The sequence below is a fragment of the Protopterus annectens genome, chromosome 1.part1 (assembly GCF_019279795.1).
Source record: "Protopterus annectens isolate FY-2018-M chromosome 1.part1, PAN1.0, whole genome shotgun sequence".
Taxonomy (NCBI): domain Eukaryota; kingdom Metazoa; phylum Chordata; order Ceratodontiformes; family Protopteridae; genus Protopterus; species Protopterus annectens.
In genome coordinates, this window is record NC_056726.1 from 828754891 (window position 1) to 828777374 (window position 22484).

Here is a 22484-nt window from a genome sequence, read left to right on the forward strand (position 1 = left end):
ACATTTTCACTAAAGATGATATCATTAATTCTTTGTAAAAAAAGACCAGGAATCTTTACAAATAGCTGATTCAAGATTAACATATTTTTTGAGCATACCGTCCACCATCTTAGCGCAAGCATAAGTTGCGCAATTTCTACCATTGACAATTGGCCTAAATGGTGGGTTAACTAAATTCTTATGTATTTTTGGTATCCCGAATAATATAGGGGCTATAGGTGAGGGCATAATTAGATAATTATAGAGGTCAATATCAATCCTCCGATCTATAAATAAATCGTTAATATACGATTTAACTCTACTGATGGCCTGATTATACTCATTTAAAGAAACTTGCATATACGACTCAGATGATAGCATATGTTCGATTTTATTTTCATAATCTATCTGGTCCATAAAAACCAGCCACCCTTATCTGGTTTCATTATGCGTACTTTTGTTTCTTTCAGATACTCAATCCATTTAACTTCTTCCTCAGAAAGATTATTCCTACAATCATTATTCCTTCCTATATATTGCATGTGCCTAAGATCAAGCTCACACATTTTTTCAAACATAACCAAGGAATTATGTAGGGGGGGGGTTAAAAGTACTAGCAACTTTATAATGATTATCCAGAGTTGACCCCCCACATTATTAAGAACTCCGAGGGTGACTTTTCCATTTACAATTATTCTTCTGTTTTTGTTACTACTGGTCTGGCTGACCTTTTAGCAAAAGGTCTTACTTTTGTACCTATGAGGAATATGAATATTACTAATTGCATTTTGGATTTGAAAATGTATGTCCGAAAATTAAATTTGTTATCTTTATTTGGGAATATGACTATGGCAAAAAATAATCATTATAAAGTTGCTAGTACTTTTAACCCCCCCCCTACATAATTCCTTGGTTATGTTTGAAAAAATGTGTGAGCTTGATCTTAGGCACATGCAATATATAGGAAGGAATAATGATTGTAGGAATAATCTTTCTGAGGAAGAAGTTAAATGGGTTGAGTATCTGAAAGAAACAAAAGTACGCATAATGAAACCAGATAAGGGTGGTGGCCTGGTTTTTATGGACCAGATAGTTTATGAAAATAAAATTGAACATATGCTATAATCTGAGTCGTACATGCAAGTTTCTTTAAATGAGTATAACCAGGCCATCAGTAGAGTTAAATTGTATATTAACAATTTATTTATAGATCGGAGGATTGATATTGACCTCTATAATTATCTAATTATGCCCTCACCTATAGCCCCTATATTATTCAGGATACCAAAAGTACATAAGAATTTAGTTAACCCACCATTTAGGCCAATTGTCAATGGTATAAATTGCGCAACGTATGTTTGTGCTAAGGTGGTGGATGGTATGCTCAAAAAATATGTTCATCTTGAATCAGCTATTTGTAAAGATTCCTGGTCTTTTTTACAAAGAATTAATGATATTACCTTTAGAGAAAATGTTAACTTACTCACAATAGACGTAAAGGATCTGTACACCTCTATTCCGCAGGATTTGGGAGTGCAATGGGTTGTTTTGAATTTGAAAGAAAAAGTTGCTTCTTCATCAGAACTATGGCTTATAGAGGAGTTATTAAATATAGTTCTGGCACACAACTTTATTACTTTTAAAAACAATTTCTACCATCAAAAAAGTGGGGTGGCCATGGGTTCACCCTGCGGTTCAAGTATTGCTAACCTAGTTATGAGCTACTGGGAAAAACAATATGTTTTTGGTAACAAAAGTATTTTTTCTAAAATCATTTACTATACTCGTTATTTGGACAATATTTTCATTTTGTTGAGAGGTAATAGGGAAGTGGCTGAAAACCTGGTGGATTACTTTAATTGCAGTACTGAGTTTCTTCATTTTATATTTAACTTCGAAGATAATCAGATTGCTTATTTACATGTTTTATTGATGAAGAATAATTCGACCCAGAAATTTGAAACTAAAATATATAGAAAATCCTCTTATTCCAACACGTTCTTACATTTCTCTAGTGCTCACCCTTTGTATCAAAAAAAGTCCGTGATTAAAGGACAATTAGTTAGGGCTACACATATGACTACAAGAAATGTTGATTTTCTTGACGAATGTGAGAAATTAAAGGGTATGTTTCTTAGAAGAGCATACCCTAGGGAATTTATTGATGGAATATTGGATGAAATTCTTGATAAAAGACATAGAGGCTTTTACAAGCCTATAGTTAGTGGACATGAGATAGATGGATATAATGATCTAAACATCTCAGAGTTTGGGCTGTCAGTTTCAAAAAATTTTCCAGCTTCCTTGGATAATCCACCAGAAAATAATTCGTGCCCTTTTGAATACAGCTTGACCCTTACCTTTATTTCTGATTTTTTTTTATTAAAGGAATAATATCTAAGAATTGGAATATAATAAAAGAAAATAAAGATTTACTTGAAAAGGTAGGTAGGTCACCAAAATTTACAATTAGACGGGACAGGAATTTTAAGCAACTGCTTGAAAGTATTAATAACAATAAAAGTAGTACCCTTAATAAAGGCTCATTTAATTGCGGTTCATGCCCGTATTGTAAATTCATGTTGGTTAGTAATTATATTAAAATTAATAACTTTGATTTGAAAAGTAAGTATAAAACTAACTGTAACTCTAAAATGGTGGTTTATATAGCCCAATGCCAATCTTGCCCATGTTTCTATGTGGGCAAAACTGTTCGGATGCTAAGAGATAGAGTCTACGAGCATATTTATAGTATTAAGAAATCTATACTGGATAATGCTCTGGCTAAACATGTATTTGAACATCCCACACATACTTTTAAATTTTGGGTCTTGGATCAAATAACGTCTAATATTAGGGGTGGTCCTTTTGAATTATACTTGGAAAGGTTGGAATTAATATGGCAGATTAGGTTATATTCTTATAATTGGCCAGGGTTGAATGATTTATGTTCTATTATGGCATTATTAAAGCTTAGGAGCCTTAATAGTTAGAATTTTATTTTATTTTATTAGTTTATTATATTGAAGTTATTAGGGGTTTAAGGTTGGTCACTGGTTTGACAGTTACTGTTTTGGTAGCCATAGTGAAATAGTTTATATATTATATTTATTTGTTATTATTCATTTTTATTTCTATTTTTGATATTATATGTAGTCTAATCAATTTATTTGTGGATTTTTATGAATACATATATTTTTGACACAAGTGCATAAAACATTTTTAAATTGTTAATACTGTTTAAAAATCATTAGGACAAATACATGTTTATGGTGTTGTATCTTTAAGATAATTGTTGCCTTTTAGCATCAGCTGATTGTGGTAGGGTATTTAAGTGAACTGATTTTAATGATCTGGTTTCTCTGAAGAAGTTCGTACACTGTATATACGAAAAACGCTTTAGGTAATAAAGTCATTCACGGACTATCGTTTTTACGATTTTATGAGTGCCCGTAGTTTTTTGCTAATACTGATCAGAGAAGCCTTCCCTTTTTGGGATTTTGCTTTATCTTGTAGTAGCTTCCTCCTTCTATTGCATAGTTTGTTTATGGCTGGGGTCCACCAGACAGGACGTCTGCCTTTGGAGGATTGGGTCTTGGTTTTATTTGGGATTGCATGATCCATGCATTCCTGAAGGTGTTCATAGAATGCGTTTATAAAAGATTCTGCGGTCTGGGCCGTATTTTCCAGAGGCCCGGGGTCTTTGAAGGATTCCACCTCGGTTTTGAGGAGTGTGAAATTTGTTTTAGAGAAGTTTTTCACTGTGGTTTTCTGGGCAGGGGGTGGGGTCGGGATGTGAATATCCAGTGAGATTACTTTATGATCTCATCTTACCAGTGAGGGATATACTTCTGGTCTCGAGCACAGAGTCCCCATGTTGGTGATGATCAGGTCCAGTATGTTTTCCCCTCTTGTGGGAGTGGTAACAAGTTGTTCCATAGCATTTGAGTTTATAAATTCTAGGAACCTTTGGGCTAGGGTGTTGGAGCTAGAGTAATGCTCCCAGTCTATGTTTGGGTAGTTGAAGTCGCCCAATATAATGGTGTTTGGAGAAACCTTCATATTTTCCAGTGTTCTCAGGAAGGCTGAGTGGGGTTCCTGGGTTTGGGAGGGTGGTCTGTAGCAGGCTATAAACTAGAAGGCAGTTTTACCCACTGTTAGTTGCACATGGATAGTCTCTGATGCTTCGTGCTGTGCCACCAACCTGGAGGTGTGGGTATATTTGACAAATATTGATACCCCCCCTCCTTTTGTGGTTCGGTCCAAGTTTTGGGGCCGAAAAGCATGGTATGAGGTATAACCTGGTAGTGCTGGGGTGCTCTCAGGAGCCTTGAACCAGGTTTCTGTTACTGCACAGGTATTGATGTTCTCCATGCTAAGGAGAGTTTCGAATGCGTGCATCTTGAGGTTTAGACTTCTGGCATTGAGTAGCATTACTCTTAGTTTGTTATCCCTTGTGATACCTATGGAGGTGGGTTTGTCTTTTGCGCCTTGCCTAAAAAAGGCACTATGGGGGTAGCAAGAGCTTTTGCCAATATCCGAAAGCCCAGGGGTGACAGGTGCAAGCAGTCCCTAGCGAAGCATCGTGGCTTGTCGAGCATGTCATCCCAGGCTGACAGGCATTGGATCACCTTTGAATGACACCAATACTTAAGCCAATTGTTGAAATTGATCATCTTGTCTTCATATTGTGGCAGGAAGTGCAAAAATATAAAGAACAAAATCTAGAGATTTTTGAAAGGTATAAAAAAAGAAATTTTGACATGGGAAAGAGAGAGAACGTATATGGTGCAATATCTATGGAAAGGAGAAAGCTAAATTAGTCAATACAAAAAAGCAGGGCCAAAGATACTCAAAGAGAAATACAGGCGAAGGCATCCAGATATGGAAAATTTGACAATACAGAAAATAAGATCACAAAGAGGGAAGATGGAACAGAAGATTAGTAAAGCTGAAGTTAAAAAATGGAACTTGAAGTTATGGAACACCTGCAAAGTGAAGGATTTAGTGCAGAAAGTGTAACAGATTATATCACAGTTTATGAAACAACGAGTCCTCCAAGTGAGAAACAGGAGGAGAAGGAGACCTCTGAAGTAACAATATGGACATGGGAAAGACAAAGAGATTCAATATGGTGCAGTATGTATGCAAAGGAGAAAGCAAAACTAATCAATACAAAAAGAGCAGCACCAAGGAGTTTTAAAGAGAAATATAGGCAAAGGCATCCGGATATGGAAAATTTGACAATACAAAAAAAAAAAAATAGAGAGAAAACAAAGAGGAAAAGTATGTAAGAAGATTAGTAATGGAGAAGTCAAAGAAACAGAAACTGTAGTTATGGATTACCTGTGAAGTGAAGGATTTAGTGTAGAAAATCTAACACTGATAACATCACAGCATGATAGAGCAATGGATTCCCAAATTAAGGAGAAACCAGTGGAGAGCAGGAAACATCTGATCAGTTGCCATATGAATACACTTTGAGCCTTCCATGGGAAGCCAGTACAAAAGTTCAGCTGGATTTGCACAGCAAGGAAGGAACAGGATACTGTGGCAACTCTGGCTCAGTCAATGTTGTGGACTGATAGGCTGGTGAGTTCCCATTTGAAAGAGCAATGGATGACATTGGATGAAACTGAAGAGAATGTGACACAGGAAGATGCTCTGGAACCTTCTATAAAATGCCCATAGGAAATGGAGAACAAAGGATGTGCCCTCACTTTAGAAGACAATAATTTAAAAGAAGAGTTGCTTTATTTAATAGACATGGACAGACATATTAAGATCAATTAAATAAATAGACTACAGAAAGTCAATAAAACCACAAAAGTCAGAAGTTTGATAAAACAAATGAACACAGTAATTAGGACTGTTCATAGAGATCCATGCGATATAACAGAAGTAAACAGGATATATTACTGTGCAGCTAAATTAATAACAGATAATGTTCTACCACAAGAACACAGGCTAGTGAGGGAAAGGAAGGGGAGAAATCAAATACCATCATGGAAGTATCGAATAAAGAAAACTATAAAGCAATTAAGACAAGAAGTGTCACTGTTAGAAGAGTATAGAAGAGGGAATAGATAAACAAAAATTATCAGAAAGATACACGTGATAAAAGCAATGTGCAGTATTAGAGCAGACCAGGACCTATCATGCATTCTCACAAATAATAAACTAAAAATATCAGCACAGATAGAACAACTTACAATATATGCAAGTAAATATAAAAGAAAAGTACAAAATAAGCAATTTATTAATGACCTAAAAATGTTTTCTACAGAATTGGGAAACTAGGCAAAAGGAATTGAAACACCACCAAAAGAAAGAAGAAATAGATTTATTTTGAAGAAATATCTATGAAGACCCTGTGTAACATAACAAAGATGCGGAATGGATAGAAGAAGTAAAAGAAAGAATAAGAAGTTCAAATGTACGGGATATTAAATGGGATGAAGTAACGGCCAGACATTGAAACAAAGTTAAGAAAAGTTCCTAATTGGAAAACCCCAGGCCCATCTAACTTCTAGCTAAATGTATTAACATCTTTATGTGAAGCTTTATCCGTGACTCAGAACTATTTATATGCAAAACCTGAACAGACACCAAAGAAAAACAATACTCCTACTTAAGAGCGAACCTGCAAGCAATCTAAAAATTATAGACTAATAATTTGCCTTCCAACAACATATAAACTTTGCACTGGAATCAATACTGACAGAGTTTATAGTCATTTAGAAGAAAGATCAATCATGGCAATAGAACAAAAGGGTAACAACAAAATAGTTATATGGAAGAAAGGATCATTTGTTGTTAGATAAAGTCATAATGGAGAACTGTAAACAGGGGAATAATCTAAGTATGGCATGGATCGACTAAAAAAAATCATTTGACAGTATCCCAAATGCATGGATAAGAGTGTTTAAAAATGTATAACATACACCCTATACTAATTGATTACATTACAGCAACCATGAAACAGTGCCAAGCCTCTTTGCAGTTAAGCTATGATAAAGGAGAAATTATTCCAGGGATAAAAATCTGAAGTGGGATATTCTAGGCTGACACTTTGTCACTGCTGTTCTTTTGTCTTGCCCTTAACCCATTAAGCTGTCTACTTAAGAGATTATGTCATGGCTGCAATTTGGCTCCCAGAAAACATCAAAGGCATCTCATCTTATTTTGTGGATGATTTAAAACTGTATTCTTCAGATGATGATGATGAACTGAAAGCACAACTGTAAGTGGTAAAACTTTTCAGATGATATATGAATGTCATTTGGTCTTGGTAAATGTGCAAAAGTAACCTTTAAAGCTGGAAAGCTGCAGCACCAAGAAAACATCAGTTTGGTAAAGGAATGTGATACAAAAGAACTTTAGCAAGAGGGTGTGTATAAATATGTGGGAATTGATGAAGGATTAACAATAAAAAATGAACAAACGTGAGTATAACTTGGTAAAAAATATTTTAGAACACTAAAATTAATACTGAAAGCAGCATTGACATCTAGGAGCAATGTACAAGGTATAAACCAATTTGCTTTTCCTGTTCTAACTTGCAGTTTAGGAGTGATTGACTGACCCCAAAAAGTGCTGTATCAGTTGGATAGGAAAACAAGAAGAATGCTTCATGATTATCAAATGATTTATAAAAATCAGTGTATACCAAGACTATGTATTCCCTGTTCTGAAAGAATTATGGTCCTTCTTGAAATTGATTACATGTATAGATCTGCAGTCATAGGACTGCATACATAGCTGCTGACCTCACAAGACCCAAATGTGAAAGTTTTTAAATATGAGGAGAATAAGCCTAATATAACTTCCCTGCTTAGTTTATCAGAAGCATATTGGTATCAAGCATGAATGGAAATAAAACCAGAAGTAGATAAAAATCAGGCAGTAACTGAATGTGACAAAAAGAAAAGAAAGAATATAAGGTGAAGGATCAGATGAGAAGGCAAGAAATGTGGAAAATGCATAAATACAGTTGCAAGTATAGAAAACTCTTGGAACAACCTCATGTTGATCAGGATCGAACACAGGAATGGTTAAGGACAGGTGAATTTAAACCAAAAGATGAAAGGTTAATATTGGCAGCCCAAAATAATAGACTATGTACATGTTGGTTTACAAAGTCCATTGAATATGTGGGAGAAATGGATAAATGTAGGTTTTGTAAAACAGAATTGGAAACAGTTTCACATGTTTTTCGTGGTTGTGATATACTAATGGCAGAAGGACTATATACTGAAAGGAATAATAATGTGGCAGAACTGTTGCATTGGGGACTGTGCAAACATTATAATATTAAAGACGTTGAAACGCACTGGAAACATGAACCACAAAACATTATAGAAAATGATGAAATTTAGATCACATGGGATCATCCATTACCAACAGTTCAAAAAAAATAGATGCGAAAAAAATGATATAGTAGTCCATGAAAAAACAAAAGTAGCATCGATCATTGAAACTGCTATACACAGTGACTACAGTGTCTTACTTACAGAGAGACACAAAGTCATAAAATATGAGGATTTGCAGGCAGAAACAAGGGCAATGTGGCAGAAGGATAACCAGACAGTTCTAATAGTACTAGGAGCAATGGGTCTTGTAAAAGGAATTTACAGTTATACTTAGATATGTTCCCGATACATGCAACTCCATATGAATTGCAGAAGGAGTCATTACTGGCCACATTGTGGGTGCTGCGAAGAGCACTTCTGGCTAACATCAAAGACTGAAACAATACTAATTCCATGAACATTAATCATACTTTGACTTAGGAATGGGGTCCATTCCCATCATAGCATTAGAATTCCAAAAGACTTTGAGAAATTAAAACACTAAATGTTAATCTCTATGTAAAGCATTGGATAGCAAATTGGCTCACAAATCAAACCCAGGAAGTTATGGTGGTCAGCTATACCTCCTCCAAAAGACCTGTCATTAGCCGTGTACCCTGGGGACTGAAGTTCTTTGAGTACTCCTTTGGCATTTATTTTACAGAGGTCAAAGTTAACATTAAGAATTTGTGGCTGGCCAAGTTTTCAGATGACTGCAAACTTGGTGTCATTGCAAACTTCTAGAAGACACTATCCTCCAGAAGGCCCTGTCCTAAACCAATAGATGGTGTCAAAACAGTAGACTAACACTAAATGCCAAGACATGCATAACTGTAACCTTCTGCAAGCATGACTCTTCTTATTACTATCACATTGACAACACACCCTTGAAAATTGATCCTATAGTTAGAGATCTGGGAACATATATTGACAATAAGCTGTCCTTTGATCACCACGTATCTACTATTTGTAAGGAAGTTCATACTCATTGTGCAACTTATATATGTATTATGTATAGATGCATGGATTTAATCGCTCCAGTGTACTTAACACTCGTTAGGCCAATCATTGAGTATAATACTCCTTTCAGTATCTATTTGTCTAAACACTTGTCACAGCTGGAATGACCACAAAGCTTACTCACTAAAAAAATTCAAGGCCTTAAATCATAAAAATTAAGCAGACCATATCAAAACCTCATCCTTCTTCCCCATATAATGCAGGCTACTGAGAGCTGACTTATGCCTTGCATATAGAGTTTCAACAAACCCTATTCCTTTACATCTATTGCACATTCACAACTTAAATGGTAACATAAACAACTACTCAAGAAATATCAATCTCTTTTGCAAAATAAATAGAACATGTTGGAGGGCAAGGTTTTGTATCACAGAGAATACCATTTCTATGGAATCATCTTCTATTCCACACAATGCAAACTACTTCAATACTCTATTCAAATATAATTTGGGAGAATCATTGGGTAATCTCAAGTTTATCCCAAGTTTAGTACCCTTGTCACTCATGTATATGATATATATGGGAAACATGTAAATGTCCTTGTCACAAAAGGAAATACTGCCAGCCCAGCTATCTGGAATTTAGTAAATCTATGTCATTTGTGAATGTTGATAAGATTCATTCAGAAGTGTGTATAAAGGTGTAAAGTACTGAGCTAAAAACGTAACCACAGCATGCCCTGTTGGCTTAGAATATAAATGTATATAAACTATTGTAATTGTGTAAATGTATATGTTTTAACAGTAGAAACTAGAACATACAGGGTTAACTTGCAAAACGTCAAGAAGATAAGTTGAAATTAACTTGTTTTACAATTGTGCTATAAAAGTTATTATTTATTTATTTATTTATTTACAGTTTGATGACCAGGGAGGTCCACTGGGCTCAGGGAGCCCATTTTCAGTGGAGGCCCGGGAGAAAAGCTCCACATTACATAGTAAAAATAAGCAAAGTATAATAGAAAAGCTGTAAAATGTACATTACATTTCAAATTAGAGACAAGTTGTACATTGGTTACATAACATCTAAAATTGTATGATGGCAGTAAAGAGAATTCTTCCCAGAAAGGGGAGAATAAAAGGTGGAAAGTAAATTATTTATTTTACAACATATACATTCATGATATTGATGTTAGATTACATTATATTCAGAGTGAGGCAGTTGTATAATAGAAAAAGTTGCCAAACATACATTACATTTCAAATTAGAGATAAGTTCTTGTTCTTTGGTTACATAGCATCTACAATTGTATGATGGCGGTAATAAAAATCATTCCTAGAAAGGGGAGAATAAAAGGTGGAAAGTAAACTATTTACAATATATACATTTATTTTTTCTCAGTTTTAGTTCAGTAGCAGACACAATGTCTAGAGCTAGAAGTTTTTGGATTGTCTTGGAGGAAAAGTAATTACAAGGTTTGAGATACAGAAGTGTTTTATTGTTTTATAACTTCCAGGGTCTTCAAACATCTGAGAGATGTGTATTTTTCACACAGAGATGTTAAATGTGGGTAGTTTCTGACTAGAGGGTTGTTAGCTTGGCAACTAAAAGTCAGGTGATGAAAAGTGAAGTCATCCAAGCTAACCCAGCAGTAATATTTGATATCAATTTAAGAACTCTCTCAGAGAGAGACTGGGCATTTTGTATTTTGTCTTTGACCTGGAAACATCCACTGATCACTACATCTGCACTTGACTTGCTGTAAGTAAGTTTTTAGGCCATAGTAATTATTTTATATTCAGATAGTATTATAGTAAAGTATAGCTCAGGTGTTTTCTTTATTTATTTGAGACTGTCCTGCAATGTTTATTTATTTTATTTTATTTTACATTTGTTAACCGGGAGAGTCCAAATGGATTTTGGTCCATTTTCGGTGGAGGCACGGGGAGAAACGTTCCATAGATACATACAGACAGAGTAATTTGAGAATTGTATACCTGTGTACAAGACAGTTACATACTTCAACAATTATATACTTTGTGCAAGAACACTTACAAAAACTATTCCAGATATGCCAGAATATATAGCAGATTTAAGAAATTATAGACTTTTATGCACAGACACAGTAATTTTAGTAGTACATAGCTGTGTAAGTTCTCCTATAGTTCAGCAGTACAATCACTAATCTATCAACTGGAACAGCTGAAGTATCAGAGTTATGGTAAAGAAAGTTTCAACAAGAGGCCAGGTTTTAGAGATCCATAGTAAATAGAGAGAGGGTTAGTCAGGGTTTATACAGGGGCATAGCCAGTGTATTTTTAAGTGTTTTTTTAAGAGATGTTATTTAAATATCTTCTGTGATTTTGAACTCTGATGTTACACTGCTGATTTACTGTGTATTGTCTTGTTCTTTTTTTATTTATTATTAAATATATTTAAACCTATCTTTGTGGCTGATATTTGTGAGACATATTTAAGTTCTTAAAGTACTTGCATATCTCTATGGTGACACTGTACAGACCACTCCCAAATAGCCTTGCTCTTGGTTTAGTTTACCATTCAGAGTAATTGTAACATTACACAGTAGGATTGGACATCCTTTGTTAAGGGCCTTATAGTAGCTGATATGGGTGGCTAGTGGCAGCTGGAAGTACCTTACAGTCTGGGCAGAAGGGGGCATAGCTGATAAACCTGTGTCAGCCTTTTCCATGTGTGTGTGTGTGTGTGTGTGTGTGTGTGTGTGTGTGTGTGTGTGTGTGTGTGTGTGTGTGTGTGTGTGTGTGTGTGTGTGTGTGTGTATAAATCAAACCTCAGTGTGTGCGTCTGTCAGCTACTTGGGCAGGGATATGAAGCACTGGTTGGACAAGAGCAGGTGCTGGAGGCTTTGGCTTGGCCACTCAGCTGAGATCTCAGCCCTATAGCTGTGCCAGTGGGGAGTCTTACTGGGGATCTGACTGTGTGTGTGTACTTGTCATCCTCCCAATGTGTACATCCCCACTGTTGCCAGGGGTGAGGATTGAGGCTCCTTGATTACTGGGCCAGTGCAGGGGCATCACAGTTCCAACATATCCTTGTTCAGCCCATCTTTGGGTTATTTGTATACAAAATATACAGGGTAAAAACTACCTTGGGAATGTAAGGCTAGGTTAGGCTTTTTATGATCCTCTCAGATCAATATCACAATAAGTACCCATGAACCTGTTACATTCAGACTTCTTTTACTTCAGAAAATGCATGCTAATTAAAATTCTCTTGTTCATCAGGTTTTATAACCAGTAGTACTAATATTTAAAAACTGTTCTTGATTTGGGATCCCTGTCCATAATTATATTTTGCACTGTCCATGATTCTGGAGATAAAATGGTGAAAGATGTGAGTCATTGCCAGAAGAAAAACAGAAAATTATTGCTCCATTATAATGACAAATTGTAAGATCCCATCTGGAATATTATACATACCAGAAGTGTAGCTAGGCTGGGGCAAAGGGGGTCACTGCCCAGGATGCAAAGAGTTGGAAGTGTGATTGAAAGCTGATGGTTGGTTGAATGTTGATTGGCTCCCTTGGCCACCTTACTCATATGTGTGTTACTCTAACCCTTTTCCCTGTTCCCTATTCCTGCTTGTACTCCAAGCCCTACATGTTACTTTACTAAAAAAGGTTTCCCTAATGGTACCACTACCAAGATGACACTTGATTTCAGTTCTGAAGCTGGAGTTTAATGATGTAGGGCTTTATTAGTATAACAGACGTGGTCACTATTGTTTGATTAAATCTTAGTGGTGTTTCAGTGTTTTGTGATTCTGTCTTATGAGTTTTTGACCTTTCATGATAGAATCATATGTACACACATAATATAATATATATATATATATATATATATATATATATATATATATATATATATATATATAGGTCTACTACCGGAGATCGAAGTGATGCCCACTAACACGAAAGTGCACTTCACTGAAAGTGCACTTTCACGAACACCACTAGAACGCACGGGCAATGTCCTCCACTGTGGTGCAGTAGTCACAGACCTTAAGGTTAGGGCTTGGGTTAAGGATAGTGGATAGGCTAGCTACTATTCTTAACCCAAGCCCTAACCCTAAGGTCCGTGACTACCGCACTACAGTGGAGGACATAGGTCCATGACTACTGCACCGTGGAGGACATACAATTTCCTCCACTGTGGTGCGGTAGTCATGGACCTTAGGGTTAGGGCTTGTTGATAGTGGATAGCCCTACTAGCTATCCACTATCCTTAACCCAAGCCCTAACCCTAAGGTCCGTAACCATTCACTCAAGTGGTGTTTACGAAAGTGCACTTTCAGTGAAGTGCACTTTCGTGTAACCGTGGGTCTACTGTTTATTTTCGAAAAAGTGAGTTTTCGATTATATACAGTAGACCCATATATATATATATATATATATATATATATATATATATATATATATATATATATATTAATGCGTGTGTGTGTGTGTGTGTGTGTGTGTGTGTGTACATATATTTCACAACTTTGGCAACTCACTAAATCAATATAAACTACATTGACTACAAATGGACAAATCTCAATTAATTAAAAGAAAGAAAAATCTCTGTACCCCTGCATCCCTCACACCCTGTGATAATTATATATACCAAGTCTCAGATCACAAAACAGTGGGGAAAGAGCAAAATATCACTCACTTCTTTGTGGCAATCCATCAAAATAAATACCAGCATCCTGAGATGAACCATATATATGGGACCCGGACACATGCTCAACTATCATATGTCTGAATCACAAAACATCGAACACACATACACAAAAGCGCTTAACATCGACAAGTGCTTTCGTGTATGTGTGCCTGTTTCATAGATCGGACTACAGTGTGGGTAAGGGAAAATTCCCTTTTCCCCACTGTGGTGCGATCTCGGAGTGAGAATAATAAAGTAGGGGGTGGGGGGGTGCAGGGGGGCAAAGCCCCCCCTGCAGAAACATAGATTTTTTTTTTTTTGGAACTACACACACAAGGAAGCACTTTTCGATGTTAAGCGCTTTCTTGTATGTGTGTTCGATGTTTTGTGATTCGAACATATGCTAGTCGAGCATGTGTCCTAGACCAATATATATATATATATATATATATATATATATATATATATATATATATATAGATAGATAGATAGATATATATAGATATATATATATGTATACAGGATTGTTTTAGCAAATATTGAATGATCAATATTGAACACAAAAAGAGAGATCTTTTTAAGGCTAAGCATAAATGAGCTAAGGAAAAAAGACAGTTTTTTGCAGAAGGGCCCCCCTGCACCCCCCCCCCACATGGGAGGCTGTGCTCCCTAAAATTCTTGTTAACTGTATATACCAACTCAGAGACTGCACAACAGAGGGGAAAGGGCACATTCACAGACCCTATTGTACCGTGATCTTGCATGCAAAGCAAATGGCAGGCTGCAAAACAAAGAAAAAAGAAAATTTGCACTATTGAACTTTTGCTGTTACAGACTGCAACTATACACACACACATATATATATATATATATATATGTGTGTGTGTGTGTGTGTGTGTGTGTATGCGTATACATATGTGCGTAAACACATGCTCAGACACACACATGCTCACACATGCACATGCACACACATGCACACGCACGCACATGCACACGCACACACATGCACACATACACACACACACACACACACACACACACACACACACACACACACACACACACACACACACACACACAATTCTGTAACATCTGGGATAAGTCTAGCTATCACTGGAGAACTTGCAAAATGCTTTTCAGGAATCAGCTTGGGATTAGTACTTCTATTTTGCTATCAGTGACAGAAGGAGCATAGGGACATTATATTAATTCTGAAGACTGCAGCCATATTTTCAGATTTATTGTACTTTTCTGCATTTTATCAATATAAAGTGTATTTGCTTTCCTTTGCTCTAGCTGCTGCTAATGTGCTTAGAAATGGGTCCCTATTATATTAACGAAAAATCAAAATCTCGAATGGCTTAGAAGTTGAAAATGCCGTTCTTTGTAATCGCTATTGCGAGATGAAGATTGGAAAATGTGCCCTTTCCTCACTGCAGTGTGATCTCGGAGTTGGAATATATATTTAGTGGGGGATGTGGGGGGCACAGGCCCCCACAATAGCGCTTTTGGTTTCCTGCATTTCTGCTCATGTGAGCATTCGAGATTTTGAAGTTTTGTCTATATAATATAGACCCTTAGAAATTGCCTTTTAATTAATCACTGCTATTTTCTTGATTCATTTGTGCATCTCACTGATATTTTTACTAAAGAGTTCTTTTCCTACCACTGTTGCTGCTGTTAGATTGTATGCCTTGAAATCCCCTTTTATAAAAGATTTCTAGCAAGTTATAAGTTGTGTGTTTTACCATAGCACTTATGGGGTTCTGTTTACTGTGTTTTTACATTAGCAGGACTAGGATTATTCACCTTGGTTTAGAAGGCGTTTGCTTGGTCTGTCTGAGTTGGGAAACACACAAAAGGGTTGAAGCTGTAGTCATTTTATTGGCCAGAGGACTTACCAGTCAATTATAGGTTCATAGGTTGGTACTAGGCTATCGGCCCTAGGGCCTATACAAGCCTAGCCATAACAATTCCGTGGCTATTACTTCCCTGGACCCCTGTTTCTGTTTTATTTTTCCAGTGCCATTTGCACGCATCTGTGCCCATTTCCACAGAGCTCAGCAAAGCTTAGCACCCTAGGCTGTGTTTCAGAAGTGTTTTACTTGCATCTGGTGCTATCCAGGCAAAGCTAAATACTTTGGATTGATAAATCCCACTTGTATAACTTAATTTAAGTAATCACTGTTGTTACCTTGGATTATCTGTGCCTTTCACTGATACTTTTTTTTTTTTTTTTTTTTTTACCAAAAAAGAGTTTTTCCTATCAGTGTTGCTGCTGTTAGGCAGTTTGCCTTCATATCGTCCTATGTAAGGGATTTCTACCTAGCTGTTTAAGTTGTTTGTAGCAGCACTATAGTTGGGGATTTTATTACTGTGTTTTTACATTAGGAGGACAAGGATTATTCATCCTATGGCAGGAGGTGTTTGTCTGGTCTATCTGATTTGAGGAAACACACAAAGGGGCTAAAAGTGTAGTAGTTTTATTGGCAAGATGGCTCGGTAGTTAGTTTTCTGTTTTCTCAATACAGGTATAAATTTGGCTTGTTTCTGTAGAGCTGCTCACTGCACAGTAATGGTCAGGAGTGCCCTGTACAATAGTAGACACCTAGAAAGCAAATTTTCCCTGTAGAACTGTCCATAAAACCATACCTTATAAAGCAGTAAGTGAACCCAAACCTTGCTCACCAACAAACTTAGAGCAGCTAGTTTATGTGTCGAGTGACAATACCGTTTAGTAGAGTTTAGTATTTTATAGCCTAGGCTAAACCCATAAATAATCCTTAATAGCCTTCTGTAAACCACAGTATGTCATAACCTTGTAGTTCACCAATTAAAGGACCAAGTATTTTATAGCCTAGGCTAAACCCATAAATAATCCTTAATAGCCTTCTGTAAACCACAGTATGGCATAACCTTGTAGTTCACCAATTAAAGGACCAGACAAAATGCACATGCATATGCAATTGCCACCAAAGAGCACTTTAAAAGTCACTGGTCCTGCCACTGCACTCTCCCTCCTTAAACATCCCCTACTTCTCATACCTTAATCTACTTTCATAGGTTCATAGGTTCATAGGTTCATACTAGGCTATCTGCCCGAGGGCATTTACAAGCCTAGCCCATCGTTTTGTGGCTTAGGCCACCCCTTTAGTATGGGGAACTATACCCATTATTTTTCTGTGCCTCTGTCGAGCAGTGACACTGAGGTAATCCCTGGGGTATATCTGCGATCTCCCATCCATTGGTCAAGATTTCTCTTGAACAGGGCCAGCGAGGTGCTCTGCCTCACATGTACCGGGATTTTGTTCCACAGCATAGGGAGTCTTTGGGTGATGAATCTATCCCTCCAGCACGTCCTATTAATAGCCGTGTCAAGGTTTAAGTCTCCGCCCTTGTGGCTCTGATGGATCTAGATTTTTGAGGTGAAGCATATTCATCAAATCTGGGTTTGACATGGCCTTGTATGTTAGGCAAAGGTCACCTCTGAGCAACTGAATAGAGCTGGAGTTCTTTCAGTCGGGCAGCATAGGACAGATTTTGAGACCCTTTATCCTTTTGGTGAGGAACTTTTGTGGCCTCTCCAGCTGCTGCAAGTGTCGGGTCAGATACATTCCGAATGGGGCATTGTACTCAATCATTGGTCTGATGAGTGATGAGTAAAGGGAGACTATGACCTCCCTTGATCTAGATGAGAATGCCTTCATGATAAGGTGGGCAATGTAGAAGGTCTTCCTAACTACTTTAGCTACATGGGTGTCGGATGACAGACTACTATCAACCTGGGTCCCCAGGTCCCTGATAACTTCTTCTGTGCTCAGTGGATTGCCACCTATTTGGTAGCTAGGGGTAACCTTGTTTTTCCCGAAGGGTATGACTATGCATTTTTGGCATTTAACTTTAGGTCGTGGCTCTGGCACCAGTTATCCGCTTCTGTGAGACCCTTCTGAAGGATATCTGTGTCAGATGTGTTTTCTACTATGGCGCCCAGTTTGCAGTCATCTGCAAACTTTGTCAGCCATAACCCTCCTGTGTTTGCTTGTACTTGGAAAAGTAGATGCCAAACAAGAGTGGGCCCAGGACTGAGCCCTGTGGGACACCACTTGTGACAGGCTTTGAGTCTGACATGGCGCCAGCAGCTCTGACCCTGTGGGTTCTGTCACTCAGCCAGTTTGCAACCCATCTTGTGATGTATGGGTTGACATTTAAGCTGATGAGTTTTTCAATGATACCAATGGGGTATTGTATCGAAGGCCTTAGCCAGATCGAGGTAGGCTGTATGGACTGCCTTTCCCTCATCAATGGCTTTGGTGACTGTTTCAAAAAGTCAACCAAGTTTAAAAGGCATGATCTGCCTTTGACAAAGCCAAACTGGGTTGGATCCAAAGTCTGCAAATTCCTATGTCTTTATTTATGAGGTCCATTATGATCCTCTCCATGGCTTTGCAGATAAGGCTTGTCAAGCTAATGGGCCGGTAATTTCCAGGGTCGGTGGAGGCACCGCCTTTGTGAAGTGGTACCACAGTTGCAGTGCGCCACTCCTGGGTACGTATCCAGAGGTAAGACTTTGATTAAACAGCTGTCCTAGCTGTGGGTTTAATTCCTCATTGAGTTCATGGAGCACACAGCCGGGGACACCATCAGGTCCCATGGATGCTGTGTTTTTGCTTTGGAGAGAGCAGTTCTCACTTGGGCTGGAGATGTTTGGGGGCTGCAATCGTTTGGTATAGATATCTCTCCTTTTGGGGGGGGAGAAGTTTGCACTGAACCTGTCAGCCAGTATGTTGGCAATGTCTGTAGGATCAGTAATCTTCACATCATTTTGAACTAGCTCTGAGCATATCTGGGAGTTTCCTCCAGGTTTCTGACATAGCTAAAGAAGGCCTTATGATTGTCTTTTGAGTCTTTAGCTATTTTTCTCTCGAAATTTGCTTTGGATGATTTTATGAGAGCTCTTAGTTTTTACTTATAGTGATCAAGGGTGTCTTACCTTTTAAGGATTTTGCTCTATCTTGTAGTAGCTTCCTCCTTTTGTTGTAGAGTTTGTTTATGGCTGGGGTCCACCAGACTGGATGCTTGCCTTTGGTACAAAGAGTCTTTGTTTTGCTTGGGATTGCCTTATCCATGCAGTCCTGCAGGTGCTGGTAGAAGGCATTTGTAAGTGATTCAGCGGCTTGAGTACTGTTTTCCGGCTCGGGGCCTTAAAGGAGACCACACTAGTCTTTAGAAGTGTGAAGTCGGCTTTTGAGAAGTTCTTTACTGTGGTCTTTTTATTTCAGGTGGGGTGGGATGAGGACCTCCAGCGAGATTAGTTTGTGGTCTGATCTCACCAGTGAGGGTACACCGAGTTGAACATTGTGCTCCCATGTTCGTGATGATGAGATCAAGTATGTTATCTCCTCTTGTGGGGATGGTGACTAGTTGTTCCATGGCATTTGAGTTTATGAATTCCAGGAACTTTTGGGCTAGGGTGTTTGGGCTTGAGTAGTGCTCCCAGTCTATATTAGGGTAATTGAAGTCACCTAGTATGATGGTGTTTGGTGATACATTTATCCCTCTAGTGTTTTCAGGAAGGCCATGTGAGGTTCCTGAGTTTGTGAGGGTGGCCTGTAACATGCTACAATTTGCAGAGCAGTCTTGCCTATGGTTAATTGCACCTGGATGGTCTCCGATGCATCGTCGTTGCCACCAGTCTTGAGGTGTGGGTGTCCTTGATGAATATGGATACCCCCTCCTTTCTTGGTATTGTCCAGATTTTGGGGCCGGAACGCATGATATGAGGTAAAACCTGATAGCCGGGGTGCTCTCAGGAGCCTTGAACCAGGTTTCTGTCACAGCACAGACATCGATGTTCTCCATACTGAGAAGGGCCTCGTGCGTGCATTTTGAGATTTAGACTTCTGGCATTGAGCAGCATTACCCTTAGTTTTTTCCTTTTTGTGTTCTAGGGTGGTAGGTTTAGAATTTGAGCCTTGCCTAAAAAGGCACTATGGGGTGGCAAGAGCCTTTGCCAATATCCGAATCCCAGGGTGACAGGTGCAAGCCGTCCCTCAGCGTGGCTTGTCCAGCATGTCATCCCAGGCAGACAGACACTGGATCCCCTTTGAATGACACCAGTGTTTAAGCCAATTGTTAAAGCTGATCATCTTATCTCTGTATTGTGGCATCATTCTTGGTGAAGGTAGGATACTGCTCAAGGTCAGGGTCATACCTGTCTGGGCTACATAATGAGAGAGCTCCTCAATGTCTCTTTTCATGTAGTCCAAGGAGGTACGTCTCAGGTCGTTTACACCAGCGTGGACAATGACTGAATCATATTTGTACCTGCTGTTGAGAGACCTGAGTGCTTGCGTTATGTGGCGGATTCTAGCGCCCGACAGGCAGCTTACTGTGACCTTCTCCTTACTCAGTCTGGTGAGCGGGACGTCAGTGTGTCAGACTATGGAGTCACCAATGACTAGTGTGTCTGGCATTGTGTTTGGCCTTAAGGGCTGTGACTGTTTGACACTCTGACTGTGAGGTCTATGTGTTGCAGGTGTTGTGTTCTGAGGTGGTGGTTGTTTGGGTGTCTGCTTTGGTGGCCTCTGCTGTTTTGGTAGATTTTTGATCAGAGCCTCCGAGTATGTCTTTGTGTGTTTATGTGTATGATTTGAGGTTGTAATGGTAATATGTGAGACTGGGTCTATAGTGTGTGTGGTAACCTTCTCCTCCTGACTGGTCTTGCCAGTCCTATGTTGAGAGAGCTCAGCCTCCAGTTTGGCCGTGTAGTTGCATCTCTCGCATGTATTTGTGTTTTGTGGGAGGAGGAGAGGGTTGTCTGTGTACATGAGGCAATTGTAACATTGCCTCAATATTCCCAGGTTCACCAGCTGAGCAGGAGAGGACACTAGCAACTGATCCCTCGACATGCTAGAAGGAATAGACAAAAACTTTAAAAAGATTCCGGGGACGTGGGTGACCGAGAAATGGGGGTTGCCTTTTGGGGTACTATCTATGACAAGAGTGCCGTATCAAGGTAATAAGTACTGTAGGAGCAAGTGCTACGTTTAACAGATAGAGAATAGTCTACTTGGAGTCAAGTAGAGATGATCTTTTAATTATAGGATACGCTGATTAGATCAGTAGTATAGTTCGAGGAAGGTAGTTTTAAGGGAAAATTTGAAGAGTGGACTTTAGGTAGCCCGAATAGTTTAAACCTGCTTAACCGGCGCTGCCCTAGTGTGCAACAGTAGCAACTCCGCTAAATCGGGCTAAATCGGGCTAAATCGCGCTAAAGCATGCTTTATAGCAGGGGGCTGGAAAAGACAGGAAATGACCCAAATTGGCCAACAAACCACAAGTCACTGCCCTAAACCACTCCTCCGAGTGGAAATGAAGGAGTTATGGAAATGACCCCTAGTGGCCAATAAAACTACAGTTTCAAGTCAGTAACCACCTCTCCGGGGGGCAGGGAAGCTGCTCAATGTTAGTCACTCCCACTGATAAACACAGAGACCCTCCTTCAGCCCAAGCAAAAATGGCCTCACAGAAACTTTCAAACAGTTCAGGAACAGCAAGCCTGTAACTGAACTTTTTTAACTCTCAGAAAAGTGGGAAAAAAGCAAGATTTTTTTGTTTTTGTTTTTACAGAGATAGCAGAGGTTCACAAGTAATATCAAGTTATAACAGTGCAGTGAATGACCCCACACAAGAGTGCTAGGTCAAGGACAGAAAATATGCAAGTTTTAAGAAAAAAACGATTTAAAATTAAGTGCAAACAGGAAATTCAGCAAACAGCTTTTGGTTGTGCTCTAAATACAGCTACTAATACAGAAATCAAGTTTAACAAGCCAGAAAATGCTCGAGCTAGGCAGCTATGCAGAAAAACTTAGCAAATAAACAGAGAAAAATACTTAAAATCTCAAAAGTGGCCCCCTTCTTCTCACAGCGTTTGTTCCTCTTGGAGGGTGCTTCACCAACAGCCAACAAGCCTGAAAAGACGCTCAAACCACGAGGCAACTAGGTTTTAAGAGAGGAAGATGAAGGAGTTATGGAAATGACCCCTAGTGGCCAATAAAACTACAGTTTCAAGTCAGGAACCACCTCTCCGGGGGCAGGAAGCTGCTCAATGTTAGTCACTCCCACTGATAAACACAGAGACCCTCCTTCAGCCCAAGCAAAATGGCCTCACAGAAACTTTCAAACAGTTCAGGAACAGCAAGCCTGTAACTGAACTTTTTAACTCTCAGAAAAGTGGGAAAAAGCAAGATTTTTTTTTTGTTTTTTACAGAGATAGCAGAGGTTCACAAGTAATATCAAGTTATAACAGTGCAGTGAATGACCCCACACAAGAGTGCTAGGTCAAGGACAGAAAATATGCAAGTTTTAAGAAAAACGATTTAAAATTAAGTGCAAACAGGAAATTCAGCAAACAGCTTTTGGTTGTGCTCTAAATACAGCTACTAATACAGAAATCAAGTTTAACAAGCCAGAAAATGCTCGAGCTAGGCAGCTATGCAGAAAAACTTAGCAA